Source organism: Amblyomma maculatum, chromosome 9 (assembly GCF_055883805.1).
Source record: "Amblyomma maculatum isolate TAMU_Amacu chromosome 9, ASM5588380v1, whole genome shotgun sequence".
Lineage (NCBI taxonomy): Eukaryota > Metazoa > Arthropoda > Arachnida > Ixodida > Ixodidae > Amblyomma > Amblyomma maculatum.
The window spans coordinates 26862274-26879399 of record NC_139352.1 but is presented as its reverse complement, the minus strand read 5'-3'; the positions used below and the strand labels follow the sequence as shown (position 1 = coordinate 26879399).

General features: G+C 46.8%; 1 long non-coding RNA gene across 1 annotated transcript; it reads right to left on the bottom strand.

Annotated features, from left to right (window-relative positions):
* Nucleotides 1-10999: 10999 nt before the first annotated feature.
* On the bottom strand, nt 11000-16023 carry LOC146178639 (uncharacterized). The gene is made up of 3 exons (XR_014700878.1): nt 15936-16023; nt 12027-12194; nt 11000-11131 (listed from the first exon to the last, which is right to left on the bottom strand). It is a non-coding gene; the product is annotated as an uncharacterized LOC146178639 (long non-coding RNA).
* Nucleotides 16024-17126: the final 1103 nt, after the last annotated feature.

The following is a 17126-nucleotide window of genomic DNA, read 5'->3' as shown; positions in this document are numbered from 1 at the left end:
GCCAAAAGCTGCCGAATATATTGACACCACTCATAATTTATTGCGGCCGCGGCGGTGGCTCAATGGTTATGAGGCTTTATGCTCAACCCAAAGATACTTAATCTATATGCCCCTGTGCTGTGCGATACCCGAATTCATTAAAAAACCTCAAGGGGTCGAATTTTCTGGAGCCCTCCCCTACATGGCCTCCATAGGCTTAGTATGGGTGACTCGTTAAAGAAAATACGCAAAATATCTCTGCTGCTTAGCTAAGCTAAGCCCGATAATGCAACCGAAAGTGTTGGTATTCTGTGCTGCTCAGCCCTGTTAGACTCATATAGTCAACCTAGTTTACAGAGCACAAGCTCTATAAAGCGTGGTGAGACATGGTTTTGTAGTTGTTGAACACCTCTATTGCTGCCAGCGAACGTCAAGGAAAACCCATCGAAGCACTGGTTCCAGCGTGCGATTCCTCCATATCTGTCCGCGAGTCGCAAGGACACTAAGGCGGGGTCGAGACGACTCGAAGGTGCCGATGGTATTTCCAAATTATATGTCGCAGGATGCGAGCCAGATGGGCAGAGGTGGAAGTGGTGGAAAAGAGGCAAAGGACTGGACGATTCTTTGACGTTGTTTCAGGCAGTGCTTTATATTTGTGGAGATATGTACTGGTACGAATAATTGCTAGGTATGTGAAGAAGCAGCAGCAGGTGTGCGAAGTAGAAGGGATGCAGGTGAAGTGAGCTCCGCCAGCTTCGCGTGCCGCACTAGGGAAGAACCGAGGCTCCGGCTCCTTGTGCAGCAATTGAAGTCAAGGTAATTAGGCGTGCACATGGAGAAACCCACTCAGCTAGACAAGTGAAGAATTTTATTTAAAAAAAATGACTTGTAGCCACTCGCCCTGTGCTTGATATGTAGTATTCGTTGTGTGATGCCTTCCTACTGCGGCGCAAATATTGCCGAAGGTCGCTAAGAGAAATTCTGGTTTCTAGCCAAGAAATGGCACAGTCGACCGTAATCGCAATTTTTAACGCACACGTACACAGTCTCTCCTGTTTCCGAAGCCGGCGCTGCTCACTGGTCAGAACGCTAGCAAATCGGGAAGCTAGCAGATTACACTTTCGCTCGCTTTCCAGGGGTAGGAAGGCAAACGTACTTTATTGCGCACGGTTTTAATGAAATAAATATGGTCACTACAGAGTGAATTAAAAGTAGTGCTGTCTCCTCTTTCCTTCTCCTGCACCGCCTCTTCTCCCACTTTTCAACCGTGGCTCCCTCTACAAGGGGCATAAACTAGCAGACGCTCTCCGGGGTAAGCGCTGGCACCAGGTTTCGCTCTACCTTTCCAGTCCGTTTATTTTTGCCACAAAATATCACGTTATACTACGGTTAGCGGCAATAACATCCCGAACGAATATGGATAAGGCGTGGCATTTGAATATTTCCGTTATTGGCACTCAGACAGTGTCGCGCCGGGCGCAATATAGGCATGAATTCGCACACAACCTTCGCCTCTCAGTGTCAGTCGCTCACTGGCCGCTGGTTCGAAATGAGCGAAACTTACCGTGCCCTTCTGCTAGACTGCGAAAGGGAATCACCCACCTGCAGTCTTTACGCAGCTATCTTATAACGGTCACGAAGTTGTGAGCTATCGGTAAAGCGGCGGAAGCGCGATCTAGATACCCACAGTGTTGTAATCTACTATCCAGGCCCCACTCTATCGTCTTCCGCATATCGGTGCCTGTTACACAACACCATGTACTTTTTTGTGAGATTCATACACGCGGCAGCAGTCGTCTCTCAACCGTAGTGCAAGGCCATCTCGGTCGCGGCAGATGAGTTTCGATGGAGGCGAAACGCGAGGAGCCTGTCTTGCGCTTGGCAGGTGCCTTTTTTGGCTTCGGCTGCTAACGATGCGCGAACGCCGACAGAATAGGATCGAATTCCATTTAAAGAGCGTTAGCTCTTCTCACGTTTCTCGATTTCGCGTCCGGGCGTACAGCGAGTCCGATGGCATGAAATATCTAAGTCCTAGAAATTCAAGATGGCGACCAAATTTGAATATTGATGACGACTTGATAGTCAAACGCGACGATTGGAAGTGGACCCACGTGTCTACGATGTCACGGGCCGAAATGACTGCATAGTTTCCTAACTATCTGCCTCAGTTCCCCGATTTGATTCCTTTACTTGTCTATTTCTTTATAGTTTTGCTTGTTTTCCTCATCTTTAGCCTGGGGTACGCCGCAAGGCTCGGCGCTCTCTACCTTTCTCTTTAACGTGGAGATGAGTGGCCTTCCGGCTGCTCCTAAGGTAATAGAAGGTTTAAAGTTCACCCTGTACGCAGGCGACGTTAATCTGGGGATGAACAATGGCAGCGACAGCAGCATAGAGGAATGTGTACAGGTGACCGCGGACACCGTTGTGTCCTACGCGGCCGAAGGGAGCTCGCATACTCCCCGCTAAATTTGAACCTTTCATATATAACCGAAGATCTTGAGGTGCAAGCGCGACTTTAACTTCGAAATTAAGGTCGACGGTAAAATCGTACCAAACGTATTTTTACCCTAAGCAGGACCTCGGAGAACCCACGTACTCGTATGCAGGTTCAGAGAACGCGGATCTCGATCAACCGTTCCAGTTGTAAGACCTGAAGGCGGCCCTGGCTAAAATGAAACGAGGAACGGCACCGGGCCGGGACAAGATAACTTTGAAACTGCTTGCCAATCCTTCCGAATTCGTTTACAAAACTTTCCTTGCCTTCATCTACTCGATCTGGCATGGTGAGGCACCTTACCAGGTGAATGGAGGACCGCACTGATAACTTTCATTCCGAAAGCCGGCAAAGCCATAAACACAGACAACCTCCGCAACATCTCCCTCACGTATTGTGCGAGAGAGATGATGGAGAGCATGGTGCGGTACAGGCTGTCTGGGTTTCTGGAAAATGAACCTATATTCGAAGACACCATGTTTGGTTTCCGCCCGCGGTAGTCCTCTCAAGATTTTCTGCTTCAAATCGACTCAGCAATTCTCAACCCTGTCGAATGTCCCTTCAACGATAAGGCAGTACTCGCCCTTGATTTGAAGGGGGCTTTCGACAATGTAACACATGACATTATCCTGCAACATCTCTCTGACGAACTGTGGAAATAACACATTTCAATATATCAGGCAAATTCTCTCGGATCGACAATCTTTCATCAGAATACAAGACAAAGAACACGGCCCATATAAACTGCTAACGACACAAACCCCACAGGGCACGGTCCTCTCACCGTTACTTTTCAGTCTGGCCATGATGAAACTCCTGGCTCAGCTGACAAATACGAATACAAATACAAATAATTTTATTTAGCATCAACACTGATTATACAGTACTCGTGATGCTGCAGGGTGCTAGCAAAAAGCCTGCGATGGCTTGACAAAGGCTAGCACCCCGCTTACAGTGCAATTCAGCACGTGCTGTACGTTGATGACATAACCACCTGGACCGACAACGGATCGGTATGAGACATTTAGGCCAACCTGCAGCAAGCAGCGGAGATCGTGGACGCTTACGCCCACTGCTGTGGCCTTCAATGCTCACCGTCCAAATCCGAATTTATGCATTCTCGCCCGTCGCCTAAGTGCACCACCAAAATGGAATCATCCCTGGCCATCGGCCCGATACCAAAACACGATGTGATTAGAGTACTTTGTCTCCTTGTCCACAAACATCGGCAGGCTGATACAACACTAGCAAAACTGCGCAAGGTGGGGGACCAGGTGGGCCGGATGGTCCGCTGGATTTCCAACAAACTCGGGGAGTAACGGTGCCCAGACGCTTTGCGGCTGGCGCATGCATTTCTTACCAGTCGAGGCCTCTACTCGACTCCTTACCTCCGCCTGCACAGGTTTGTCGAGAAAGCCCTCGAAGGGATTCCCAGAAAGATGTACAAGCGTGCCATTGATCTCCCGATTAACAGATCATGGGCCTGGGGATGGTTGACACATTCACGGAGCTCCGGGAGGCGCACTTGACCAATCAATACACAAGGCTATCCAAAACGCCGTTGGGATGGCGCCTATTAGCCCGACTACACATCCACCACCCACCAGTCAGGGAAGAGCGCGTACGCATTCCTGAAATGTGGAGATACGCCCTGCATGTATTCCCTCTTCCGGCAAACACGGCACGTGACGACAATCGTGGCAGGCGCCTTTAGCGGGCGTAGGCACTGGTCCGGCACTATGGGAAAAAATACGGAATCATCTACGTGGTCTCCTCCGGCCTTCCCCATGGGGTGTGGTTGCAGTCGTCCAACAAAAAGTTGCGGTGAATGGCGTAACGTTCCGAGCTCAAGACAAAACACATGCGGAAGAGGTTGCCATCGTGTTAGCCGCCGCAGACCAGGACTCGCGAGTCGTCGTTACCGACTCGAGAGGGGCCTGCAGAAATATTAGAAAAGGGTACATTGCTCTCTTTGCGCACCGCATCCTCCAAAACAGCGACTACCTCGGGTCCCCCGCGTCTGGAACGATTGTATGGGCTCCAGCTCACATAGGCCTCGAAGGCAATGAAATGGCACAAGCTTGGCCCGCGCGCTCACTCTCCGGGTAACGCCTTCAGACCCCTTTGATACGTATACAGAACCCAATCGGCCCTCACTTTTCGAGAAATTACGGAGTTATTCCAATTCCGCCATGCAATTTATCCCGAACCTTGTAAGGGCCTTACATAGGTGGAGTAACGCACACTCCTCCGTCTTTACACCAACACGCTGCTGTGCTCGGCAGTTTTAAAACACTTTGATCCTGCCTGTACAGGAAAATGCCCGCACTGTGCGGAAAATGCTTCGGACATGCCAATCAAACCCGAACCTCGTCACCAAAACCAAACCCAGCCGGTAGGACTGGGAAGCAGCCCTGCTCGGCTGCTCCGACCTGGCGAGCCAGAAGGCCCTGATCTACTGATTCCGAGTCGCAGCGGTCGCCTATGGGCTCTTGTATGAGGAGCCCACCTAGTGATTACTAGAGGTTGCCCCGTGTACCTAAAGCTTCCTCCCTGCAATAAATGTTTTCACACACACACACACACACACACACACACACACACACACACACACACACACACACACACACACACACACACACACACACACACACACACACACACACACACACACACACACACACACACACACACACACACACACACACACACACACACACACACACACACACACACACACACACACACACACACACACACACACACACACACACACACACACACACACACACACACACACACACACACACACACACACACACACACACACACACACACACACACACACACACACACACACACACACACACACACACACACACACACACACACACACACACACACACACACACACACACACACACACACACACACACACACACACACACACACACACACACACACACACACACACACACACACACACACACACACAAATGTCCAACAAATCAGAATCATCGGACTTTTTATTCAAGAGGACGGATGTAACGACGGAACTATGAAAAACTCACTAAATACGCGACGCAAGTAACAGCGATATCCAGGAGGATTGCACTCAGAGGCAGATGCCGTAAAGAGAGACGCCTCTTGACACAGATAAAGGCGTACGTATTAAGCCAAATATGCCATGCCACACCGTTGCTCAACATCAGGATCAATGAAAACGACATGGTAGATGCGTTCACCAGGCGTTTTATCAAGAGGGCACTGGGTCTTCCCACCTCCTCCTCTATGGGCCACCTGCTAGAAATCGGAGCGCATAATAGCTGGACGGAACTTGCTGAAGCGATGAGAACCACCCAACATAAGAGATTAAGCAGTACACGCACGGGTCGAATCATCTTATAATGGGTGGGTTGAAAAACAGACAGGCACAGGTGACAAGCGTGCCCTACCGCCACAATATCGCGAGAACATCATCGTCCCTCCTCTCCCCCGCAATATGCATCCAGAATACCACACAGGAGAGAAGGGAAAGGAGAGCAGAAGCACTGGTTAAGAGAGCAAAAGAATTCTGAGTAAAAGAAGTCGGCTACGTAGACGCTGAAAGCGGCCAATTGGTTGCGGCAGTCGCCGCGGTAGCCGGTGGTATTGGTGCACCAGTCGTTTCCGCCACCCTTCAGCCGGACTAGAATCATAGACACGGCTGAAGAGGTCGCAATAACGCTCGCTTGCGTTGGAACGTGATCATTAGCGACAGTAAAACTTCTATCTGGAATATCGCAAAAGGCAGGGTCTCGCAAGAAGCCGCCCGCATTCTATCAGCTGCAGCTAACGTCGATCGCAAAATAACACTAATTTGGATCCCAGCACACACGCTCGTCACCAGAAACGAGCCGGCCCATGATTTAGCCCGAGATCTCTACTTCCGGGCGAACGCGGAGCCACCCGACTGCCAGTAGATGGACGAACGTTTGCAAACCAACAAAGAAATCTTCGAAAATTAGATTCGGAAGACGTTTGATGCCGTCACCGAATCCTAGCTTAAATAATAAAGAGGCCGTGGCCTCGCAGCGTCTGCAAGCCGGAAACTTTCCAAACCGTCTGGTTGTTTCTCCCCCAGATAAATGAGAGAAAAATTGATAAATGTAAAGCTTGCAAAACGAGGGGGAACCTCGACCATATTCATTGAGAATACCCTAAGTCTCCGAGCGCTAGGGACAACCTTAATAGTAGAAAAGGCTGGGAGACCCTACTGCAAAGCATATATCCGCTGACCAGCAAAGAGCAGTTCACCTGGCGGATGAGGCCGCGAATATCCAATGTATATTCGCCAGTACTTAGTCGCGGAGGTTCTAGCTCCCGTTCCTCAGGCCTGCCTGCCAGGAACGAGGAGTAGGGGGCGTCCTAATTTGGTGGAAAATGAAGGTTTAATCAATCAATCAATGACTGCATAGTTTCAGAATCCTAAATAAAAAAAAGGGCTCTCGGCACAGCGTCATAGCCATGATGGCGGCCTCTAAAATCAGTTGTGCCCATACACCTCACCTTACTCCCCTTACAGATTCCATAATTCAGGACGCCACTACATATATTTAATTTCGTTCCGCTATATATACTCTCTCTACATGAGCTACCTTACCCGGAACAGCTGTAGACTGAATTTGGTTTGAGAATATAACGCTATGCTTGGTGGCATATAAATAAAGCTGCATATAAAAGTTGAACATTGAAACTTCGAATCATTAGTTAAAACGTCCCCATATATACATAGGAAATTAATTCTGGTCCACCCCCGGAACAAGCACGATTCCTATTTTGGACGCTCCTTAGGAATGGGGGGGGGGGGGGGGGGTAACTTGGTAACGGGTGGTCCTAGACAAACGGGAGTGGCAGGAAATGATTTGTCATGATGAGATCGGAAATGGTGCCTTGTATACGTCAATGCGGTGCACTGGATGTATACTGTTGATACATGCCAGCCAGTCTTCTAACCCACTGATTTAGATTCAAGATCTAGCTTCCTTGGAGCGGTTCTTTTCCAGTATCCCAGTCTGTCAATTTCGTTTTGCGCAGCCTCCCCTTTCGAAGTTTGGTGTGTATTTCAATCTATTGGATACAAGGATCACTACCCAAGGTGCGTAGTGTGTTTTACCACTTCTCGCCCTCTAGGTCATTGCCTAGCGTCGTCTGGGGAAGTGGCTACACTGATGCTGTTGCCTATCCTTCTTGGGTCTTGTAGGTTGTTTAGTATTTTAGCCTAAAGGGGTTCTGACAGCTAAATTTTAGGCATAAACTGAATACTTAATTTCACTTCACACACTTCAAATCAACATTCTTCAAAATTTGTGCTTGTACATTGCAATATATATCTTGAATTGAATTTCTCAAAACTATTTCAAAAGGAGCTTGCCGGTCTGGCAACTATTGGCTGCTTACGTCACAACGCCACATTATCCCCATATCATCTGCTATTCGCAATGTCGGCTGTACTCTTGCCCCCACGCCATGGACGATGGCCAACTAGTTTTTGTTTTTGTTTCTGCAGTAAAAATAGAAGGATATCATTCATTTGGTATTAGAGCTAGCTTGTTTTAGCAACAAGCGTTTCCGCATATAAAAATCGACAGGCCCAATGTTTCTTTGCGTCTTGTGCTCCGCGAAAGGGGCTAAGGATTAACATTGTGTCGCTGATTACCGAGCCATTGCTCGTCTCTCGTTAGGTCCTAAAACTAAAAGGAAAACGTAAACATTCGAGAGCACGCCTTTCGACATTAAAAGAACAGATAAAAGGCTTGAATGAAGCGTACCTCTTGATATGCTGTTATATGCGCGTGTTAGTTAACCTAATTACTCTCGGCTGGTAGAGGCTTTTTGGAAAACAATTTTCAGTCTGGATTATGGCCAGCGCACATAAGCATATACCACCGACGCTTCAGTCCTATTCAGTCCAAGATAATCCCAATGCGCTTCACTGCCTGCACAGAGCAAGAGCCTCTAAGCCACCGCCGTGTCCGGCTGACCTCCTCCGTAGCTGGGCGCACGCGACTGCGACCGACTCCCGAGTCTAACATTGCGTTATTCTGCTGCTTGGCCAGCAAACGACGGGTGAGTGCTTCAACCTAAACAAACTATTTAGTTCTTAGTGTGTGAGCCATAAATATCCACAGGAATGCGCCTATTTGTGAATTACGACCACGCCCGCACCGTATTTTTTTACACGGTTTTTGCATATAACCGAATGTATGCTGCTGAGCTAGCCATATGAATTATATGCTCCTCTCTTCACATAAGCTGCACCTTTATTATTTTACTAACTACATGAGCGCAGCAAGTAGCGTCCAGGATGCTACGTCCCCTGCCTGCACCGAGTACCCTCAAGCGGCGCCGACAGCTGCCGGATGCCGTCAGTATTGCTCCCCAGAGAGGGTCATATCGACGCTTCCTGCTCAATGGCACGTGCTTTGTCTATGCGCGCTGGGAAATGCCTAAATTGCAGACCCGAATCCAGCGTACTCGCGCAAGGCCCACTTGTCGCGGAACAGGCTGCCAGTTCCGCGCCGATTGACATTTCTGGCCAAGGTCATTGCTGATGAGAAGTGGGAACATATAAAGTGCAACTGTTTGTTTCCCTTTTTGCAACACGGTTAAGCTACTGACAATCAATATGTTCAGGCCGTTAACTGATCGTGTGTCAAGTTCTCGCAATGCCTCTAAGTTTACCAAAACATATCGGACGACCGTCGGCTGATCAATTCCGTAGGCACCTCACACTACCACGATATGTCACCGTTGGTCGCGCTGGCATTTTCGCTGGTGTAATGCGACAGATCATTGCAATGATAAGACAAGGAACCTAACCGCGCACCCCACTGACTGTGTGCGTGCCTTAACTATGCCAAAGGAAACATACCTTGCTCTATATCCTTTTTGTGCTGTAACATGTTCTCAAGCACTTCTACATGATGGATGACCACTGTGCCAAGTCCACAAAAGAAAAAGAGACAGGACGTTTGAGATTCCACCCTGCATTGCAGCCGACACTCCGCCGTCTATTCTCTTCTGACGTCTCATGACCATTTCGATATGGCGGTCACTCTCGGTGGGAGGAGTTTCCCGATTATGATTTCCGTCGCGGTGTTTGTAGTATGCGTCGCGCGCTAGCCATTAAAACTGTGAGTAAAATCGCAGACTTGCATAATAATCACATAAGTATAAAACGGCAATGCATTGAACGACCCTGTCATCGCCCCTTAAACGGGTATTCACCCGGGCGCTGGAATCCATCTCTAAGCTAGGGCGACTGTGACGACGTGAGTTCATGAGCTGGGGTGAATTTTCCCGAACCGTGACATCGTGAACCTCCTTTCCACATCCATCCTCACCGGAATCCCCCTTGAGAATACCGCTTTAAGTGCAGACTTTACGTACACAGTTCGTTTCCTTTGAGGGAGGCCATCCTATACCCCATTCGAATGAGATACATTAAACTAACCAGTGATTACTAGCCCTTTTCTATCAGCTTGTCGTGTGGCTTTTCGGGAAAGGTCCGACAGCCCTATCCCTAGGTGTTTGGGTGAGTTGTACGTATTCAGAATAAGGAGACCATGAGTCCCTTTGTATTTGGGATTACTTCAACCAATACATAATGTTAACTAGTGATTTCGAGTTCATGTACTGCTGACAAATGTCTCTGCACCCACGTGACCATGAACGAAAATGAGTAAAAGTGAACAAGTTCGAAAAGAAAAATAACGTAACTACGAGGATGTGGGCACACATTTCTTGCTCTACATCCTTACAAAGGCGCCAACATGTTAATTTTGCTACAGCGCTTGCAGAACGCTCCCATGCGGACTCCTTGAAGCATAGAAGCTATTCTTATGTGCGGAGAAAATACAAATTGGAGTAAACTGCACTCTTTATGTCCTACTTGCGCGTGCCCAGTGCAAAGCAAAACAAGTACATATTTTTATCAAACACATGCATTCAACGCGCAAATTGAATCGCCGTGTATTCTAATTTAATTGTTTCTACTATTTCGGCTTTCACACACTGTTATAAAATATGCCAGTGGCGCTCTCCTGTACAAACAGAATGGGCTGTATCTATAGTTGACCTCCTGTGCAGTGCCGACAGTACATTAGGCGAACAATGGGAAGCAATTACGATTACTCTAACTTACATAACCGTGTACATGATCGGTAGCTTAATCTTTGCAAAAACGTTTCGGGAGCTGTTTGAGACACTATACGCCCCACAACCAAGCCCGTAGCTGAAACAACCCTTTCTGTGGCATTGTTATATCATAAGTTGACATGTCTCAAAAACAGCATGGCGTCGGCTTATAGGTACCAGCAAAACCTATTCATATGCAAAACATGGACCGTTTCCCATTTTTACTATAATCGATAGTAACAAATTCCGCTGCGTCAGAGCTTCCGTTCTTTTATTCACAGGCGGCCTCGGCGAAGCAAGCGCAAATATTGCGAATAAAGCTTGTGCTACATCCTGTGTAGTTTCGTTCTCCTGGTTCAGGCAACTCACCTTAGTTCGAATCGTAAGCGGGCTCTCATGCGTAATCAATATCTTGTAAACGTCGATTGCAAACAAGCTTTTCGTTTCGTTGTCGTAAGTAAAGTTCAAGGCGCTACATACCTGCACAAAGAAATAAGGATAACAGTTTCAAAACATTTCTGCAGTCAGTACATATAGCTGCCGCAAACAGCACGAAAATAAGTGCGAAGTCACCCAAATAACTCCAAGACAAGCTAAGCGGGCAAGTGCCTTTTTGGGAGTTGGCCAAAGCTTGGGAATTTAAAACTAAATTTACACTAAGGCAAGCAATTTTTAAATACAAAAAAAAATTATTGATAGTTCTCGCATTCTGTAGCGAACGTTACACTATAGACTTGTTCTGTCGTCACAACAGGTTTCCTGTCAAAAATCTCACAGAAATTCTGTCGTAACATCAGAATAATTTCTGTAGTTGTTTTTTTTCGGCTGGGATATTTTACTGGAATGTCACAGATATTTATGTGTAGAGTAACGTTGCGATGAAATACGTGGAGGGGGGGGCCCTGTAGTGCTGGGCTGGAAAATAATGTGCACCGCTCAGCGTTTTCAATCTGCTCGGACATTGGTAAGTATTCTGCCTTCATTGTCTTGCAGCTGTGTTTCCGATGTCCAAATTATTTTCTTGCTGTCTAATTGAAGACGAGTGTGTATTATAAATGTTCATTTCATTCTACACTGTTTTATACTAGGCCCCGGCGTGGTGGCACTGTAGTTAGGTCGCCCAACGTGAGAACCGAAGGATACGAGATGAACTCCCGGCTGCTCTCGACGTAGGTAAAAAGAAAGGGGCCCGCGAAATCTGCGATGCCAGGGCATACGGTTAGACATTCATGGAGCCATTTAATACCGCGTACTTCACAACTTCAGTTACTTTGAGATATTAAACGCTGTAACAAAATTGCGCCAATCAACGTTCTGCACTTCGAAACTGAAACGAATAGCACACACAAACGCCTCTCTAATTGAATATACTTACGCCGGTAGTGGCCTGGAACGGCCTAAGTATCCTCTTGCATGGCTGACCAAAAGCTATGTTGTTTCTATCAGTGCTGTTGTAGGTGTGGGCGCCTAGGGGCAGCGACAATGCGAAAAGGACCCCTTGCTGGGTCGAAGCAAACTCCTGGAAGGCCTCGTGCCATACGCGCTGCGTGAGAAAGACCGGGTGAAAGAACAGCGAGCTTGAAGTAGATGTCCAATAATTTAATTTCGAACGGCATTACATCAGTTACTTATCGTATGAGTTTCAATCGACAGTAGTAAATCGCTAAAGAGCAGCATAGCGGAAAATGTTTGTGATGTGGCATACGCCAAAAAGAGCACTGTGACAACACAAAATTTTCATTACAGCAAGGCGCAGAGAAATGTTACATGTTAAAGTACTCTCCGCTATGTCAAAGAGGAAAATCAACAAACTACAGTCAAGAGTCACCTGAACACTTTGCTACTAAAGAAAATCTTAGACGGGACAAAAAAAAGGAAGCAGAAGCCAATGCGATGTGATGGGATAAAGTAGGCACGGAATATGCTTGACATTTGGATGGCTGAATCCTCAAAGGTCATCAAAGTACTGCGTCTGATGTTCAGAAACTGAATTTTGCATACAACCAAAATAATAGAAACAATTTCGCACCTTATATCAGATTGCATGAAACCTGGCACAGCCCCATATTGTGATTGAGCAAACAGCGTCACGGTCTCACCGGAAACCGGCCTAGCGAAACAATACGGATGCGCATTGATGGGACCCGAGTTTGAACGCCGATATCACATATACAATTGGTGTGTCATCCACTCGAGACAATAAAACATCAAAATCTCGACGACAGAGGAATATGCGTCCTTGAACAGGTCATAAGGTTAGAACCAATGCTGGACACAGATATCCGAATAGGGTTTTTACATGTGGGACACAGTAGACTCTTGCACTTGTGTCGCGTAAATGACAGAAGATGTAGCGAAGGCCAGTCGAAGAATGCCAAGGCCTGTTCGTTAAAACGTCTAAGCAGATATACGCGGCTCGCTCATATGTATGGAATCGCAATTTCGCTAGCACAATGGATTGTGCCTGATGTCCGAATCACACGCTTCCTTCCGCGTCGCCCACCAGTGGGAGACCAGTAACGCAATGTGCTCTGTACTCTTTCTTTTTCTGAGGCGGCGCCCTATCAACTCTTCTTTCTTCCCCTCTGTCAACGGCCTGCCACAAGGGTATTTGTTGTGAATGTCATTGGCCGACCCACCTAGGCGGCAGCTCGTTGCAATGTCAACTAGAGATACACGATTGGATATTTTCACTTAAGGCGAAAGCCTTTAATGGCTCATCGTTGTCGTCAGCAAACGTGTCAGGCTTTGGCGGCGCTCTGATTGTCTTAGGTGTGGATGTCATAGAGGTCCCAACCAATCACAGGGCACTATCGTTTGGTAGGCGCTGCTAACTCGGGCCTCTCCTTTCACATGGAAGAATATCAGAATCAGACTGCCAAGACCCCTGCATTCAGATTATCCCCAGGCCACAAAGACACGCTCATATGGCCTGGTTTAAACGGGGCTTTATATGTTGGCTGGTAGCTTATGCTATCTAATCATACCGATCCAGGCGTCCATGTGGCGCCCGGAGAGGTAATCGGCCCCTTGAGCAGGGCTTAGACACCGTCTAAATTCATCTCCCAATGTGGCGTGCCTATTGCCCCTGAAACTCCGAACACTTGCTCCTTTCCAGTACCTCCATGAACGCTGGCCTCAGTCCACTCTCTATCAACAAACAACCCATAGCCTAAGTAACATCTTATAGTGTACTGGGGATGAAACTAGTGTAAAACACCAGCTCTGCCATCACCCAGGCCTTTAACATCTGCCACTATGCAACACAATTAATCCAAGGGTTGCGAAAAGGCACATCGGCCTGCACGGTCAGTCTGTCTGCCCATGTTGTCGCTCTTAACAATTTACTTCACCATATTCCTTAATATTTATTAAAACAGAATCTTTGAAAGAAACTCGCCTCTGCACTAAATACTCTTACAAGGCGACCCTTCAGTTGCCCTTTAACACCTTAAACAAAAACTTATCGTTACGCAGGTCTCTTCCTCTCCTATCCCTTATCAGCCTCCTCTGTGATTGCCAAATTTTTCGCTTTCTGGAACCCTCAGTATGCTTTACTCTGGCAAATGCTGGTGTGCCACATATGCATCTCACACGTCATGTCCCAGCGTAGCCCCTTCCCCCAATGTATGTACCGCCTGTATATCCCCGTAACTAACCCCCGCCTTCCCTTAGAACCGCGGCAATCTCGGGCTCTTGATCACTCTCCTCCCTTCTCCACACATACTTATACAGATGCGTTCCACACACAAGTCTGATTGATTCCGCCGCGTGGGCAATTTATTCCTGAAATTTATCCGCTCCTCACATATACACCTCTGGCCCCTACATTAATCTTCCCATGCCATCACCTTCGAGGTTCTTCCCATATACCACGCTACCCAGTAATTGCCACAGCTAGCCGGGACCACAAATTATGTCGTCTACACTGACTCGCAGGCTCCACTCAGTTCATTTAGGTTGAGTGCACTAACTCAATATTTAACAGAAGGTATTGAAAGAGCCCTGTCACTTCTCTGTCCAACTACTGCCAATATTATGTAGATTACTGGTTATACAGGAATTCCCCGAAATTCTCTCACTAATCAGCTAGCCAGGGACATTCATTACCAGGTCAGTCCATCTACGAGTGCGAATGTATTGGGCTGCAAACGCACTATCTGGATCAATTTCAAGCACTTTAGGCTGTTTCTCATCTATCTCCTTACGCCCTAGCCCAGATCTCAGCGCTCCTCAACCATACGCCCTTCGAAACATTCGGACAAACACTGTCCTCGACCGTGCTCGTGTCTGCCAGTACTGCCTCCGTTAGGACCCCTCTTGCCCCAATTGCTAATCCTTGATGCGAACTGGGAGCACTGTCCCTTTTCATGCCACTGTTCTATCCTGCAAATTTTCATGCACTGTTCTATCCTGGAACGCGTAGCCGGCATCGGAACAATGAGATTGGAAAAAGAAAGAAATGAAAAAGTTGAAAAATAACTTAATCATACATAGCAACTCCACCATGAAAAAGCAGCGCTGCGTGCATTTGCATCTACTTTTTCCCTCTGAGTGTGTGACAATGCGTCTCGAAGTGAATAAAAAAACCGTCCCTCAGGCTAACAAACTATTCAATCTAGTCGGGCAAGCTGCATCATATTGTATTTGTAGTAAGTCTCGCATCTTGCGGCAGTCATTTGGTTAGCCTGCATTTAAACTACAACCTATTGGGCTGTTTTCAGAAAGGATGGTGGTAAAAGTTTCAATGTATTTCAGGTTGGTAAGATGTGGCAGCTAAGATACCAAAAATTGGTCTCCCAATTAACTTTGAAGCAGTAAAAGTATGTAATCGTTTGAAAAATAAAGCGGTAATTAACGCAGGGCTGTTAAATATCATCTCGAACCACACTGCGGCTTTCTGATCATTTTAGCCTAGGATCGTGCCAGGATGAAAATCAATGTACTTTTAAGGAGAATGCAGTACCTTGAAAGTATGAAAGACATTTAAGCTCCGTTACATATAAAGCTCTGCGTTTACCAAGCTGTATGAACATGCCTACGCGGCCTAGGCTCAGTGCTCGACTATGTCAGCTGCCAGCTACCGCGAGCCCGCACTGTGCTCGTTATTATTGCTCACAGCGCCTACATCGGGTTTCCTTCTCAAGGTGGCATTTAACGCTATCAGGTTAATATCGCTGAAATTCATTGAACATGTCTGCGTTTGTTCAGCCTTGCTTTTGTAACAAAAGGCTTTGATACTAGCTTTTACCTCTTGAATTGGCATAGCAGGATATTCACATACCAGAGAGTATGGATACACGCCTCCTGGGGGTCCTTCGAGGTATACAAGCGGTGTGATGACACACCTTGGATAAATACCGTCATTCACGTTCGTGTGAGATAGCCCAATCAGGATGTCCACAGAAAATATGCTCCTGCATAAAAAGAAGGTCGCTTACTCAATGGCAATTGCCTGACGATACAACGGCTCATTTTAAATATATTGCGGCTACGATGAGAGCCATCTACAGGCGTTTTTATGTATTATACGTTTAAAAACGTGACACCGAGAGCTTCAAATGTGAAGTCGCTAAAGGTGGGCGATAGTGAAAGAAGCCAGACTTGAAGCTAACTGTTGCCAAAAGTAGCCATGTCATGTATATTATCGTCAAATTTGTTACCAAGCAGAAATGTACGGACCACGCCAAAGTTTGGTCATCTCTCTTGGTCTTTAAGTAATGAGTGTGAGGAAAATAAATAAAAGTGATAAGTAAATAAATGTTCAATGCACTTGCGCATACCTTATCTAGAACAGATGGAGTTCTTTCTAGAGTATTTTTACCGCAATCTAGCAAATATCCCAGTTCGAAAGCCAAACTTGAATCTATATTATATTGGACCTGCAGATTAAGCTTTGACCATAGAATTGCAATTAGGCGAGTCTGGCTCATTGTCTTGTCAAGCTGTATTTGTCAAGTTCAAATATGAAAACAAGCCTTCGAGGAACAAACTGAAAGAAACTGGCAGTGCCAAAGTTGAAAAATATAAATGTTGTATTTTACCCGTACTCACATACGGGGCTGAAACGTGGAAGTTAATGAAAGGGGTTCTGTTAAGTTCTGGTGTGAAAATGGTAGTTGTAACGTTAAGTGCTGGAAAGCGCACTGAATGGGTTAAGAGCTATAACTCGAATTCTTGTGAGAATAAATAACAAATGAGTATGGGCAAACCATGTGTAGCAAAAAGAGAGAAATACCAATAGTTGCAAATGGTAACAGATTGCGTTCAGCGGGAAGGCAAACGCAGCAGGGTGCGAAGAAAGTTAAGTGCGAATATGAGGTTAACAAGATTGAAAAGGTCATGTAGATGTAGCTAGCACAGGCCCAAGCTAACTGGAGGATTATAGGAGAGGCCGTTACCCTTCAGTGAGTATACGCCGGTTGATTATGATAATAAAGATTAACGGTGGGGTGGTTCTCTGCATTTGTTCCCG